Below are 14,679 nucleotides of genomic sequence, written 5' to 3'. Positions count from 1 at the left end.
TTGTTTTATAGTTTTGCAAGTCTCTTTAGCATCTGGCTTAATAGAATGCAGTTAGATTCTCAGATCTGGCTCTGCATTCCACCTGTTAGGATACCACTCATCACGAAACCTCTGGAAAACTCCGTATACAAGTGAGAGAATGAGAGGGAAAAAGAGAAATAATGTCTTTGTATTATTATGAAAGTAGTTTTGACCATGCAGAGTCCCTAAATGGGGCTCAGGGACCCACAGGCATACCCAGACTGCACTCTGAGATCCACACTGCACACCTTTCCACATGTTGTTTCATTGGCCTGACACGCCCGCCCCTTGCTCTCTAACCTCCAGTTTTCTCAACTGGGCAAACTCCTTCTGCTCCTTCAGCTTCTAGCTCAGCTTCATGTCTTTCACAAATTCTACTGTGAACTTCACCATGCTGTGCCCCCACTTGCCTCATCTGGGTAGAACTGTGCACCCACTTTATTGTAGAATGAAGGGTACATTGTAGTGTGTTTTAAATTTCTGTTTCGCTTTTGGGGCTCCCTACCAAACTGGAACAAAGGAGAAATTCAATAAATACAGCCAAATAAATGAGGAATGAATGAATGTGAGACAATGTGCTCCCCACTCTGTTAGCATCTCAAAGAGCTAATCTTCACAATAGATGTCAGGTTAAAAAAAATTCTGCTCGGGTCCCTGCTAGAATATGAAATGCAAACAGACTTATGCAAATTTGAACACCTTCCCTTGAACTTTGGAAACCGAGAAGTTAAGTCCCTGTGGCTTCAGAACCCACATGCTAACTACCTCTCCCTAAGGCATCTGCCACATCGCCCGCATTCTGTATGTGGACAGTTTGTTGTTTGGGCCAAAATGTAGAACTTCGCACTTATGCCTATTCACATTTATCTGATTTGATTTCTCCCACATCTTGGCCTGCTCAGATCTTTTGAATCCTCATTTTGTCATCCAATATTCTGACCATGCCTTCCTGGCCTTGCATCTTCCAAAAATTTAAGTCTGCAGACCATGTACAGGGTTGGCTGAAGCAGAGCTAGGAGGATGCCCTCCTGCAGGTTGACGTTAGCGCGCTGACCAGGAACACTTGGGTTCAGTGGTTCCGGACCACACTGGGAGCCAGGGAAGGGGGTAGGTAATGAGAGACTGAGTCTCAGGAGAAGGGAGGAATTGGAAAGACCCAGGCATCTGCAGGAATTTGGGGAGCTTGTCAGTGCTTCCACAATCCTGCTCTTCTCAGGACCTGACAATCTCTCCCCAAGTCTGAACAGATTTTATAGAATTAGACCAGATCTGAGCCAAGGATCGGGGATCCAGGGATATCTGATACAGGGGATGCAGGGAGGGGTGGATCAAGTATCAAATTCCAAGCTGCATTGTTTTGCAAATTCTGTCTGAGCTGGCTCAGGGAAGAAAGGCACAGTCTCCTAGATACTGGCTGCTGAGAGGAGGAAGGCAGTGGGCAGTGGGCAGAACTCTCCTTTAGCATCTGTACCTTGGTGGGGAATGGAGAAGGCACATGTAGCTTAGACTGGCAGCCCTTATTTAGCTCCATGGAGCCTCTCCACTGCCCTCTTCACTTGCATCCAGAATTCTACAGGGCATCTGAAAAGGCCTGTGTCACCCTGACCCAACCCCATCTAATTAAACTGCATCCCACAGACACCTGTGAACATCCGTAGAGCCAGTGTGGGACTAGGGCAAGCCGAGGGCAGGGGCCCAACTGCGTCTGCGCCTGGCTCCTGTTTCTCCATTTGCCTCCCAGGATGGCTGGGTAGATCACGCAGCCCATCAGGAAAAGCTCGACCACCAGGCCAGCCCAGCCTGGGCACGGAGGACTGTGAGCACCAGGTTCCGAGGGCCAGGGAAACCCCTTCCTGGCATCCTCAGCCCTACCCCCAGTTCCACGGATTTAAATTTCTTCCTCTTTCCCACCCTGGAGCCCAGGGGAGAGGAGCGGCAGGGAGGGGATGGTGGAGCAGCCCTTGGTGATAAAGTGGGGATGGGGAGAGGTGATAAAGGGGATGGGAGAGAAGCCAGCCCCACTTCCTCTCCGATAGGGACGACACCCCCAAGGGGCTCCCTGCCTTCTGCTGTGTTTACAGGAAGGCCTTGAGGTGGTATAGGAGTGGATGGGAAGGGAGGGGACACTGTCGGTGGGCAGGATGTCAGTGGCCTTGGAAGATGACCGTTCGTCGTTGGTTCTCTCGGTTGTTAGTTCATTGTTTGAGCAAATACTTAACCACAGCTCTTCCTACCATGGGCCAGCCCAGTGCTAGGGTGTGAGGGCAGCAAAAGCAGATGCTCTCCCACCCTGTCTCCATGCCACTCCCCGGCTTGAGGGAAGCAGCCAAGGTAGTAAATAAGGGCGTGGACTTTACAAGTGGGTCGTCCTGAATCTTGATAGTGTCTCTTACAAGCTGTGTAACTTGGGGGAAATGACTTGAGCTCTCTGGGCCTCATTTCCTCATCGATGAATGGGGACATTGGGTCTTTGTGAAGATAACACAAAGGATGGCCTGTAGCACTGTGCCTGCCAGGGCCCCGTCTAGGGTGGCAGGTAACAAGAGCAGACACAGCATCGAGGGGGAGCAGGACTTGAACCAGCTGTGGGACTGCTGGCAATCTGCTCTTGTCCTGTCACTCTTCTTAAAGTGAAGATAACAATGGTTCTGACTTCATAAGTGTTGTGAGGACTCAATGAGTTAGTGCACGGTGTTTAGAATTGTTCCTGGCGCGTGGTGAGGACTTGACAACCATTAGCCTTTATTGTCATAGTTTTCATCACCATCTGGGGATCGTCTCCTCTAACCCGTATCCTCTTCCTTACAAGGAGGACCGTGCCCCCAACATACACACATCCCACATCAGGGTTGGAGGAGGTGGAAGGTAGCATGCACAGGTAGTTCCCTCCTGTGCGGCACCAAGCTGGCCCCTCAGTGGTGTTCACACCCCGGCTTCCTCTCCACCTCCATGTGCTGGCAGGGCAGCTTCTGTCTCCATTGGGGCCACCAAGGCAGGAGGAGCTGTTGGGGGAGAGCTGGTTGAGGGGCGTCTGGTAGGGCACCCTGTTCCAAGCCAGGGCTCTACTCGGCCCCATTATCTCCTCCTGCAGCCTCCTCCACCCACCAACTCCCGACCGAGATTATAGTCCCTCAACTGTCTCCAACTGCTCTGATTCAGGGATAAGGCTGGACCCTCAGCCCCACTCCACACATGCCCTGGCCACCCCCACCTCTGCCAGGACGGGTTGAGGGGAGGCTGCTCCTTCTCTGGGAGCTGGGGAGCTGGGGGGGCAGGTGTCCCAGGGGCTGGGGGCTGGGGACCAAGGATGGGGGGCGACCAGGAGGACACTGTCCCCTACCCCCAGGCTGCCTCCAGAGCATGAGGAGGAAAGCCAGTCTGATGGGGAGAGATCTCGAAATCTCCCCGGTCTTCCTTTTGGTTCCTTGCTGCTATGTCTCTCTGTGTCTGCCTCTCTGTGTCTCTGGGCCGCTTCTGCAGTGTCTGCCTCTCTCTCAGGCTGCTCTGCCCCCACCCCCAGAGCCCCAGGCTGCACACCTGGCTCCTCACATCAGATAACCAACCACAGCAGCTCCCCTCACCCCACCCGCTTTCAGCAGCCCCCTCCTCGCCCCCTGCCCTCTTCCTCTCCTGCCTCCCCCACCTTGTAGCTCCCTGACTCACCTAATTCCCTTGGGGAGGGCTGGAGAGGGGGCTCCCCCAAACCTTAAAGCCTTACTAGGGTAATGAGGGTGAGAAGACAACTCTTCCTACCCCTCAACATACACACACACACACACACACACACACACACACACACACACACGCTCACACATGGAAACTCTATACCCCTGTGCCCTGTAGAAAACAGAGTGAGGGGGTGGGACCCAGGGACCAGCCTTGAGGTATGAGGAAAATCCAGCCTGAGGAAGTGAGGGGGTGGGGGGCTCAGAGGCAGGTACTGGGGGTTCCACAGCTTCCCACTTCTAGGCAAAGAGAAGCTTCTTCCCTTTTCCAGGGCTTCCTGCTTGCGTGGGGTCTCCTTAGTCCTAAGACTAGAGGCCTTCCCAGCAGGGCCTTCCTCAGGCCCAGGTCTGGGCACAGGAAGTGGATGGATGCCATCTAGGACATTTGATCTAGGCCATTCGCAGCCTCCCACCCCCCAACAAAGGCCAAGTAGGGAGGAGCTAGGGGTGGGGGGCACTGGAGCAGAAAGAGGTGCTGAGACTGGGGGATGCCAGGGGTTCTGGAAGCAGAGATAGGGGTGAGAGCTGGGTGAGATAGTGAGAAGGGGGGTGGTGGACACAGGAGGGAGTGGGCAGGGACTGGTAGGTGCCTGGGAGCTGGGGCTGGAGGTTTTAATGCTTCTTGACAACAAATGAATCATAGGCAAATGATGTGGAAATGATGGCGTAAATAAAGATGTGTTATTTCAAGGCCCCAGTATGTCGTTGTAGGAAGAGAGCTGAGGGGGGAGGAGCAGGAGGCTACCCAGGCCGGATGGTGCCCGTAGGTGGGGGCCCAGGTAGAGTTCCTGTGGGGGGCGGTGGAGGTGATAGCCCACTCACATTTCATGTTACCTTCAGGGTAATGTGAAACACCAGGTGGCCGACCACAGCCCGCCAACCCCTCCCCCAGAGCAGAGCAGCCGCGCATCCCCTAGGTTCCTTGGCCATCCCCCCAACCCTCCCCTAATCTTGCTAGGGCCCGCTGCTACCCACACATACTGCTCCCTTTCCCCAGTGTCTGCTCTTGACTTGCCTTGGTCCTGTCCTCTGGGGTCTGTACCTCCAGGCCCAGGACAAGGTCTCGCCCTCAGCAATGACACAGGAACCAGTGGAGCCCAGTAGCTTCCAGTAGACAGAACACCCTGGAACCTAGACAGGGAATCTGGGCTTTTTCCATCAGGACAGGGCTGAGCTCATATCCACAGTGACAGTGCCTGGTGCATGGACAGAGCCCAGTAAATATATGTGCTAGATGAAGGAATTCATGACCTTCACAATGTTGTCAGGGCCTCCCTATAGCCCAATCTAGGCTTCTGGTCAACCCTCACCCCCCCCCCCACCCCTTCCCAATGTTGACAATTATTAAATGACTAGAAAAACGTGTGTACTCCTACCACCCTCCACAGTCACTACCTAGTGCCCACATTTCCTCTTGATCTTTTTCTCTAGGCTTATGTTGGTTTTTTTTCAAATACAGTTGCCATCACAAGGCATGCACAAATCTATATTCTCCTGTGATGCTGTGTCACATTCATAAACACCTTTTTAACAGCTTCATAATTTTCTATTGAGTGGAAATATAATTTGCCCACAATTTTCCAATTGTAGGTGTTTAAATTGTTTCTAATTTTCCATATTATAAAGAGTGTGGTGGTGAACATCATTATGCACATATTCCACTTCCCCCTACCCGAATTTTGGCTATAGAAATCTAGTTTAGGGCACATTGCGTGGGGTTATTGAGTCAAAGGGTAAAAATATTTTATACTTGTTACTATATATTGCCAAATTGATTTCAAAAGAGGTTATACCACCACCAACAGCATGTACATTTCACCGCACTCTCGCCAATGTTTGAAAATGGTGCCTACCTTTGTCTGGTTATAATTGGCATCACTTTGATGACAATCAGGTTGAACATTCTCCTGCCTCTGCTTACGAGCTGTGTTTCCTCTTTCCCTGAAGAGTCGTTCCTGTGCTTTGAACTTTAGCCTACCACTGTTTTAGTGTTTCTTATCAATTGGTGAGAGCTCTCTCTGTAAGAATGATTTTAAAGCGTTGTTGATTGTAATCGAATATAAATCTCTCCTTCATGACATTTTCTCCCACTTTAGTTTCTGACATGGCCCTTCCTCTGGCTTCAGTGAAATCTCTGTCCCCTGTCAGCCTCCTTCACCTGCAGCCGTTCCTCTGCTCCCCAAATCTTTGTTTTCTCCAGTTTCTCCAGTTTCTCTATGCAGCTGTCTTCCTGGTTCCCTCCCGTCTCTCCCCTCTTCTCCCTTGCTCATGTGGTCTCATCCACTCCCACCTACAACTCCAGCTCTCACTGATGATTCCGGATCTTTATGGTCCTTCCCTCCTCTTCTGAGCTCCAGATAGCCACAGACAACTCAGCATGCCCTCGATTGTCCCACCAGCACCTCAACTCCACATGTCCGTAGCTTGACTCTGTCTTCCCCTCCAAATCTGCATCTCTTCCCATATTCCGTAGCTCTGCTGCTTGAATACCTTTGGGTTTGGGGTCCTGTTTTGAAGGGGAAAAAGGAGGGTAGAGGCTAGCACACCTCAAGAGGGAATGAGATTCTACCAACCTTCAGCTTAAAGGAGGAGGGCTGGGAAGAGGAAGAGAAGGCCAACTATCGAGGAAGCTGCTGCTCTGTGAGTCACTTTCCCCGCCTGCCCATATAGGAGGACAGGTTCCAGCTCTAGAGGTAGATGCTTGAAAGCCCAAGTGGGAAGCCGTCCCCCTAGAGCAAATTAACCCTAAACATTGACCTCACTGACATCCTCCTCTGCTTCATGAGCCTCTTCCTCAGCAAGGCACTAGAAGGGCTGAAGAAAAGGTTAAGCTACAAAGTTGTCTAAACCTGTGCTGTTTGATGCAGTGGCCACTGACCACATGTGCTATTGAGCCCTTGAAACATGGCTAATCACAACTGACATGTGCTACAAGTTAGAACACACATGGGATTTCAAAGACTTAGTATGAAAAAAGGATGTAAAATATCTCCTTACAAATTTTTTGTTTTGATTACATGCTAAAATAATATTTTACGTATATTAGGTTAAATAAATATATTATTAAAATTAATGTCACCTATTATATTTATACTTTTTTTAGAAAATTTCAAGTTATATATATGGCTCACATTCTGTTTCTACCAGACAATGCTGGTCTAGACGCTCCCAGCAGGCAAAACATGGGGATCCAGGCTGAGAGGCAATGACGGGCCATGACAGATACAGATGCAGAACCCACTGGAGATGTGGGCCAGCCGAAGCTCGAGCCAGATGGCACCACCCAGTCAGAGGCTGAAGGACAGGTTCTCTGTGGCCGGTCTCCCAGAGGGAGCAAAGCAAAGCAAGGTTTCCTGGATAACTCTCTACCCCTGGACTTCAAGGAGCCCTCTGAGCTGGGGCTTGGCTCTCCTGAGCCTGTTCCTGTGGATGCCTTGTTATTCCAGGAAATCAGTCACCCAGGGCCACTCTAGAGCTTTCAATCTCCTCACCTCAACAGTTCTTGGGAAAGTTCTCCATCATTCCATTGGGGCTGGGCCCTGGACCCCTCTCCAGAAGCCCAAAGGCATCCTTCCTCCTGTCTGGAGGCCTCTCTCCCACCCACTTGAGCTGATGCTCAGCCCAACTGGAGGCTGAAGAAGATAGGAGAGGCCACCCTGGGCCTCTTGATATGCTGCCTGGGTCGCAGGCTTATTTTACGCTCTATTTCTAATGCCTATCCTTGCTGTCCCACTAATAGGGGAACAGAAAGAGAATAGGAGGGGGCCGGGGTGGCAGGCACAGCCCACTGGGTGCATTTCTCTGTCTCATTCTCCCCTGCCTGTGCCCCAGCGGAGCCACAGGAGGGCACCGGGAGCTGGGGTGGCAGTCTGCCCCTCCTCCGCCCGCCTGCCAAGATGACTCCACCTCTCCCAGGTCCTGGCTGGGATCCGAAGGCCCCAGGCAAGTGGGGGAAGGGGAGCCACTCCTACTTTCCCAGCAGCTGCTGCTGCCTCTTCCTGTTTTGCTAAAACTCTGGCTCTGGACCCAAGGAGGTGGGGGAAGTCGCCAGCCGCTCCCGCCCCCCAAAAGGTCAACCTCGTCCCCCTGGTCCTCTTAGCTAGTTATTTATAGCCCCCCAGGCCCTGGCTGAGGAGCTACATTGCTCTTCCTTCAAATGTCAGCAGCTGTGGCCATTGCCCCAGGGATGCAGCCAGATGCGCAGATCACTCCAGATGTGCAGTGCCAGATTTGGGAGAGTAGCGAGGCCCTTTCTGCAGTCAGTATGGGCATTCCCTGCAGCACGGTCCAGACTTCCCTCAACTCTGAGTCAACCCTTGAGTACCCCAGGAGGGCTGGAGAAGGTGCCTCATATTTCCACCACTGCCAGAGCCTGGCCCACTACCCTGCCCACCCCAGGAGACCTGTCTGGATTCCTTTGCATGAATTAGGTCAGTACTCATTTGAGACTGAATTTGTAGGAGAAAACTGAAGCTTAGAGGGACAGAAGAGACAGGACGCTGTCTTCTGTTCCTAACATCAGCCTCCAGCCCTATCCCTCACAGAGCCCAGCCTGGGTCAGGCTCTGCGCTAAGCACTTCACATCCCCATCTCATCAGTCCTCACAAGGACCCTAATATGGCGAGGCTTCACACCCCAGTTCACAGATGAGCTTCTGGGAGGTCAACTAATGCTTAGGATCACCCAGTGGGTAAGCAAACTCCAGCCCAAGCAGCCTGACTCCACATTCTTGCTTTTTGACCACAAAGCAACCCCGCCTCCCTTTAGCTATTGGTCTAGCCATTTTTAAATGGTTCCTTGAAGGCTCAGTGTAGAGACACCTGGAGCCCAGCCTCAGGGGCTGCCCAGGGGCAAGGGGGCGTTGTCTCTCTGCCTCCCATGCCCTTCTACCCCTAGCCACTCAGGCCAAGCTGGAGGGAGGGAGGTGATAGGGGCAGAGACTTCTAGAATCACTGTTCCAGGCACAGAGAGGGGCAGATCAGAGCAGGACCACTGCCTCAGCCAGCATAGACCCGATGATCTATCAGGGCCCTTCCAACGTGGAACTTCTGTGACTCTGTGAAGCCAGGATCTCCTTTGCAGCACAGGCCAGTGGACTGTCATTTGACAGTTCTCTCCGCTCCAGGCTCTCTTCTTCAGCTGTATCCTGCTCTCCAAGAGAAGATGAACTCCTCAAAGATAGGGGCTTCTCTTGCTTCTATGCCCAAGAACCTGGCACAGGGTAGATGCTCAATAAATAAGAAATTATACCAAATGCAAAAGAGTATAATGGTGGTCATATGTGGGTAGGGTACTGCAAGGACACACCCGCTCGCCCCCAGCACAGCCATCCTCACCCCATTTCACCCTCACCTCAGCTTGTCCCTCCTTTTGTGCCTCTACTGCCCTGACACATGGGGGTGTAGTCCACACCCACCCTAAAAGACACTCCTGGGGAGAGAGGTGAGTGTCCTTAGGCCAGGACTTCCTCAAGGTCTTCCCTGGAGATTCCAAGGCCAGAGGTAGATGCCTCCAAAGAGCAGCCATTCAGATTTGTAACAAGATGGGACCGTGCCTTCCAGCCGATTAGCCACTGGGGCTATATAGGGTCCTGCTGGGGGCATGTAGCCAGGCCGAACCCCCAAGCCTGCCAGGGGGTGGACCACAGCGTCCCTGCAGGGGCCCACTGGAGCGAGTAATTGTGAGCTGGCTGCAGAAAGGCATTTTGCAACTCAGACGAATTTCTTCTCGCTCATGATTAGAGCATGGCCCGGTGGCTGCCTCCCTGACCATAATCTCTGCTGGCACAGTCATCTCCGGGGCTGGGCAGCGCGGGCTGTGGAAGGAGCACTGACCTAGAAGCCAAGAGGCCTCCGTTCTCTGCCCCACCACTGATTAACCATGTCATCTCTGACAAGTTGTTTCCCCTTTGGGGCTCAGTTTCCTCATCTGTAGAAGGAGTGGTTTGGATCCATTCAGGGCATCCCAAACCTAACCACACCTTAGAATTACCTGGGGAGCTCCAGATTACTGACACTACCTGCTCACCTGCCCCGAGAGTCAGATGGGACCCAGGAATCTGTTTCACAGGTTCCTCTAAGTGATTTTGATATAATGTAAGGTTTCGGGATCCTATAGCCTAGATCCCTTTATAAATCATTTGTAGTAGGAACAAAATTCTAGTAAACCGAGCAGCCATAGCAAGAGGTTTTGGTGCTATGGGGTGTTATCAGAAGGAAGGGTAGTTTTTTTCATCATCATCATCATCACTATTATTATTACCATTTTGCCACTGGCATTATTGTTATGGAGTGATGTGCCCCGATCTGTTTGTTTCTGTCACTAACAAGGCTCTGGCTTCAGGGAGACCTCACCCACCTCAGGTTGGGAATGGGGCTGAGAGAGGAGGGGAGGGAGGAATGGGCCCTCCCTGGTGGGTGGGGCCTCTTGGCAAGGGAACCTCTCTTTCCCTCTCTCCTGGGTGGAGTTTGGCTGCATGGGCTTTGGCACGACCTCTGGGGCTGCGAGAGTGCCTCCCCACCCAAATTCCTCCCCTATTTTCGCGTCTCCGCCAGCCTCAGCCCTGCAGACTGCCCCCTATTCCTCCTCCTGTCCCGCCCCTTCCCCAGGCTCCCTCAATCCTCACCAACCTCATTCCAGAGCCTCCTAATCTGTTGGCCACCCCTCGGCTTCCTTGCCTTGCCCTTGCACATGCCATTCTCCCTACCTGGAATGTCACACCCCCTCGACTCCCCCCTACACTGATTTACATTTCTGGGTTCCTTCAAAACCCAGCTCAAGACTCCCCCTCACTCAGGCCAGGATCTGCTCAGGTCTTTCCTCCTTGCTCTGTACTTACTTACACGTGGAATAACAGAACCAGAAAACTGCTTTTGACTCAGAAAAATAAGAAGAGACGATGTAAACCAGCTCCTTCATTCGATAGATGAGGAAACTGAGGCCCAAGGAGGTTGTGACTTGGCCCAGGTCACACAGATAATGGCATTTTTTAAACGGTTGGCTTCGCAAGAGGCTTTCAAGTATTTATTGTGTTTGTTTTATTTCCTCAACACTTTGTGAGCAAGACGAGGGCAGAGACTGTGTCTTTGTTTTTGCCTTTAATGTTTTTATCCCCACGCGTGGTGTGTGTTGTGTCTCCAGGGGCTGGAGTAAGCAACTGTAATGTTTGTATCCTGTCAGGACAATCGTTGTAAAGCTCACAGGGGTACAAACTTTTGCATGTATTCTTCATAGGATCTCAGACCAGCCCTTGAGGTAGGTAGCCGAGATATTGCTTTTTTACTGAGCAGGAAACTGAGACCCAGAAAGGTGTGACCCAGGAAGTTAATGGCAGCACTGGGCCTAGAACTCAAGTTCACTGACTCCCAACCCCAGCCCAGGGCTGATACCCACAAGGCCTTTCTTCTAGCTCTTTCCTGACGTTCCTGGCTGGGGACATGGAGCAGTCAAGGGGGTGACCTCTGCCATCTTTTGCATTCATTGTGCCTTCTTCTTCTTGGGGTTGAGACCCTGTCTTTGGCTTCCTGCCCCTCCCCATCCTGTCCCACTGCTTTCTCCTTGTGTCCCCCCACGGCATTGTTGGCACATAGCACATACACATATACTCAGAACTGCAGGTGTCTAGGGCAACAGACCACAGGGGAAACCACATCACCTTTGTTGACACTGGAGGGAGGTAGGGGGACGGGGGCAGGGACTTGCTACATTCTCTACACCTGTCTCAGTCCCCACGGTCATCTCGCCTCCCAACCTGAGCCATCTGGACGGGAAGCCGTGCCCCAGCCTCTTCTTGATTTATCCATCCAATTCTGGCCCAGAAGGAGGTATCAACTCTTCTCTCCGATCCTGAAATCCTAGATGAGGGTCTGCCTAGCTGCACCCCAAAGCCACACCCCTCCTATCCTAGCTGGAATACTTCTATATAGCTCCTCTGATCCCACTTGTGCAACGCAACAAGAAAGTTAGGAACCAGGGATGAGATGACGTGGCTGGGGTCACTGTGGCAGGAACTTAGCATCTAGAATGTCACGCACAGATCAATCAGGACCTCAAGTAACCAGGCTACACTGGTAGCAGCTTCTCCATAGTTTTGACCTGCTAGAAGAAACTGCGCAGGCTCTGAATCAGACACACTCGGGATTAAGTCACTTACTGGCTCTGTGGCCTCGGGCAAATCATTTTGTCTTTTTGAGCTTCAGTTTGCTCACTAAAACAATGGGGCTAATAATGAGATATAAGTGAAAGGGCCTTGAACAGCACATGATACAAAGGAGACGCTCATTAAATCCTAATTATCTTCCTTCCCTCCCGCCCCCTGCCTTCCTTCCTTCCTTCTTTCCACTTGTCACATCTGGTCCCATCACCCACTAGTGGTTTAACTTTGGGCAGCCTTCTTAACCCTTACGGGCCATACTTTAATCATGAGCATAACAAGGAATATTGTTAAGAATAAACCATCCAATGTTTGCAAAGGGGATGGCATAGGACTGTGATACGGTAGATAGCCAGCAAAAGGTGGCTAAGAAAGGAAAGGAGAGGAGAAAGAGAAAGAGAAGTTCAAGTAGGCCCAGAACCCCCAAAGAGAGGCAGAAGAGAATATCCTCAGGCTTTGTACTGGCCAGAGACTCCAAGAAGACCGGAGGGAGCCAAGGCAGATCCTGTGGGATGAATCTCTTCAGCTAGGAGCTTAGCTGAGCGGCCAGTGAGAGGCCTGGACTCAAGAGCCTTAAAAAAAACAACTTCATATGGTAACCAGGGTAGAGGAGAGAGAGGTAGCCCACATTTTTCTGCCTCGTAACTCTTTGGGTTCCTGGAGGCTCTCTAACACACCCAGCAAGAGATCCGTGACTTAGAAACTGCCTTAAGACTGCCATGGGGGAGGGAGGGTGATCGAGGGTAAGTAAAGCCGGCAAGGGGCACAGGCCAGCTTCCCAGACGCAGGTCTCACGTGCTGTCTTTTGCTCTATCTGTACTTTGGGGACAGTGAGTCCTGGTGTGTGTAGAAAACCATGTGCTGGGTACCACGGGGCAGAGGTGGGGGAGATACCCTCTTTGCTCAGATCTCTCAGAACTCAGTGATTAGGTCAAAAAGAAAAAGGCTCACAAATACATGAATGATGCTCATGGTTGAAATGAGCAAACAGGGGCCTGATTTCAGTCCAGAAATAACTACAGGAGTCCTGGGAGGTATTGGGAGGGGGCATTGCGTGGCTAAAGGAAAGAGACAGCACAGGAGTCTGAAGTAACCAACCGATTTTTCCAGAGGCTGTGGGCATTGAGGAGGGATTTGGAAGGTGGGTGATCTGGTTTGGGAGCGTGGGCTGGGAAGAACATACTTGAGTGGGAGAACATGTGTCTTGCAGAGTCAGCATGGGGAGCCATGGGAAAAAAGGGTGTATTGGGGGTGTCCAGTCAGGCCATGAACGTCTGTTCCAATTCAACAAATGACCCATAGGGAGCTTGAATTCTGTGCAAGGCACTTAGCAAGACACTATAAGAAATGCACCCGTGACCAAGGCAGTAGTTGGGGTCAGGGGATGTCGACTCATGAACATTCTTGGGAAGAAGGAGGAGAGTTCAGACAAGTAGATTAGGTAGATGAAGGTCAATGTACAAAGACTGACAACGTGCTGGGGGGGGTCCTTTAAGGGAAGGAAAGAATCCCACTGGCTAGGGGAATCAGGGAAAAGCTCTTGGAGACAGTGGTACAGACCTTGAGAACTGGAAAGATTGCAGCAGGAGGAGAAAGGGCCTGGGAGGACTCTCCTTTTTGGAGGGAACATGACAAGCCAAGGTAAGGGAGTGCGGAAGCATGAGGACATGATGGGGAGCAGCCAGCAGCCCAGTTGGGCTGAAATAATAAGAGTAATAAGAGCAACTAACATTATTGAGCACCAAGTACCAGGAGGCACTGGGCAGAACAGCCAAAAAAGAGAGAGAGAGATGAGTGTGTAGCATGCTGCCATGTTGTAGGAGGGCTTGGATGCTAGGAAAGGAGTTTGTGAGGATAAGTTAACACATGCTGAGGGGTTGGATCTGCCTACCCAGTGAGCACTGGGACAAGGAAAGGGGCTAACTTAGGAAGTCAGCGGCTAAAAACCCCAGGTAGCAAGAGGTGGTGAGGCCGGAGCTGTGCTTGTGGGAACAAGGAGTCTGTGATTGGAAGTTGAACCTCGGCATGGCCAAGCCCTCCTAGGCCACTGTGGACTCTTGCTTCCAATCAGACGTGCGTGGCTCTGCCTCTGGCTCAGCCTCAGTTTCTCCTTAGAGTCCTGAGATTCTTGGGGTTCCTAGGATTGAGGGAGGTAGGATGAGGTGAGAGGGAAGCTGTGCCCTCCCTTCCAGTGGTGAGGCCTCCCACTACAGGGGAGCGTAGCATCTAGGGTGGTGGACCTCTCCCTTTCCCCAGATCCCCTGTGTTTCTGACCCAGAAATTGCCAGAGGCTACAGGGCTGATAGGAGGCTAGGCCGGGAAGCACAATGACCCCTGACCCTGAGGTCCTCAGCCCCTGACCCCTGAATCTGACCTTCTCCTCCTGCTAAAAGGGAGGGGGGCAGAGAGGGCTGCTGGGCAAAGTGGCCGGAGCTGAGTTTCCTAGCTGAGGGAGGGCTGGAGGCGGCTGCATTCCGACTCACAGACTGGAACATTTCTGTGATCCGCTGTAATGCACTGGGAGACACTGGGCACATTGCTGAAGTTTGACTCATAGGGACCGGGAGGGGGAAAGTAGGGGGGAGGGTTGTGGGGGGAGAGGAATGGGAGGAAGAGAGGAAGAGAGGAGGGAAGGAAATCCCTTGAGAAATTTCTTTAAAAAAAGAAAACTTTCAAAATCCGCACCACCCCCATCCCCTTTTTCTTTTAATAGGAACAGGCTGGACCCTTCTGTTCCCCTCAGCAGGCGTGGGGGGGGGGGGGTGGCAGAGGGGGAGGGCT

The 14,679-nt window shown here is 52.0% G+C and overlaps 1 long non-coding RNA gene across 4 annotated transcripts; it reads right to left on the bottom strand.

Annotated features, from left to right (window-relative positions):
• Positions 1 to 2,743: 2,743 nt before the first annotated feature.
• On the bottom strand, positions 2,744 to 14,475 carry LOC139083382 (uncharacterized). 4 transcript variants are annotated; one of them, XR_011540063.1, is made up of 5 exons: positions 9,099 to 14,475; positions 6,037 to 8,957; positions 5,600 to 5,764; positions 4,762 to 4,942; positions 2,744 to 3,023 (listed from the first exon to the last, which is right to left on the bottom strand). It is a non-coding gene; the product is annotated as an uncharacterized lncRNA (long non-coding RNA). The 4 variants fall into 4 exon arrangements; XR_011540064.1 differs by having other exon boundaries at positions 5,600 to 6,252; positions 6,878 to 8,957; XR_011540062.1 differs by having other exon boundaries at positions 5,600 to 8,957.
• Between the last annotated feature and the right edge of the window lie 204 nt (positions 14,476 to 14,679).

The sequence above is a fragment of the Equus przewalskii genome, chromosome 5, assembly GCF_037783145.1.
Source record: "Equus przewalskii isolate Varuska chromosome 5, EquPr2, whole genome shotgun sequence".
In the NCBI taxonomy this organism is placed as follows: Eukaryota; Metazoa; Chordata; class Mammalia; order Perissodactyla; family Equidae; genus Equus; species Equus przewalskii.
The sequence above is the reverse complement of the archived record's forward strand: the minus strand, read 5'-3'. Positions and strand labels throughout refer to the sequence as shown.